Source organism: Halyomorpha halys, unplaced genomic scaffold, assembly GCF_000696795.3.
Source record: "Halyomorpha halys isolate HHAL.00 unplaced genomic scaffold, Hhal_1.1 Scaffold948.1, whole genome shotgun sequence".
Lineage (NCBI taxonomy): Eukaryota > Metazoa > Arthropoda > Insecta > Hemiptera > Pentatomidae > Halyomorpha > Halyomorpha halys.
Window position 1 is genome coordinate 239,539 of NW_027115140.1, and position 1,026 is coordinate 240,564.

Below are 1,026 nucleotides of genomic sequence, written 5' to 3' on the forward strand. Positions count from 1 at the left end.
CTGGAGTGAGTACTACATAGTTTCCATAAATATGTATGTTCATCATCAAAGGGAAGTTAGATATTAAAAGGCATACTAGAAGGCTAATTGATAGAGTTGAAATCACTCAACATGATTACTTTAAATAAACATAACCTACCCAATAATCATTCATTTGGTCAGTCTGAAATCATGTTATTTTGAACTTCTGAGAGTCTGTGTAAGAAAAATGGACAAGTATAGGCTAGTTTTTGGAAGTTAGTATTTAAACCAGTTTTCAGACACTTAACATATGAAAAAAAATCTTCTAATGCTATGAGTTTCTTATCCAGGACATGCCGAACACCATATTGTAAATAATAAAAACAAAAAAATTTGGATCCATGACAAAGAAATGGAATTTTCTACTAAAATCCAGAGCCATCAAAACCCAGAATATTGAGTCAAAAAAATATAAGACCCTGGCTTGGGAGAAAGAGACTATTTAGAGTTATTATAGCACATTGAGTATTTTATTATGATATTTTTGAGAGTATGTCTTTATTATTCCACTAAAAATATTTTTTTCCTTGAAAGACTGTCTGTATTCATCATCCCTTTGTGACATTAATTTAGTGTTTAATTCATAAAAACAAAACAAAAAACTTCGATGAGTGAAATTTGGGGATATGTGCTACATACATGATTTTGGTGAAAAAACTGAATCAGCAGTTTTTCAAATTTCATCACCTCAAAATGCCAAGTTTTGGAAGAATCACCCTAATAAGGTATTTTTCATTAATATTAATTAGTAATATGTACACTCCAATTATAATTCTAAATTCATAGTTTAATAATATGTAAAAAAATAATCTAGTGTGATCTATCATTGCTGTGCTACAAATACAATATAATATAAAATTAATTCAGGTCAAGTAATAGGTGATAAAAAGCTAAACACAAATATAATAAAAATTTAGTGAGGTGCGTGCATCACACAACTTTTACTGAGCATTTAACTAATTTCTACTCAAGTAGAAATGGGCTAGTTATAATAGTAATTAACAA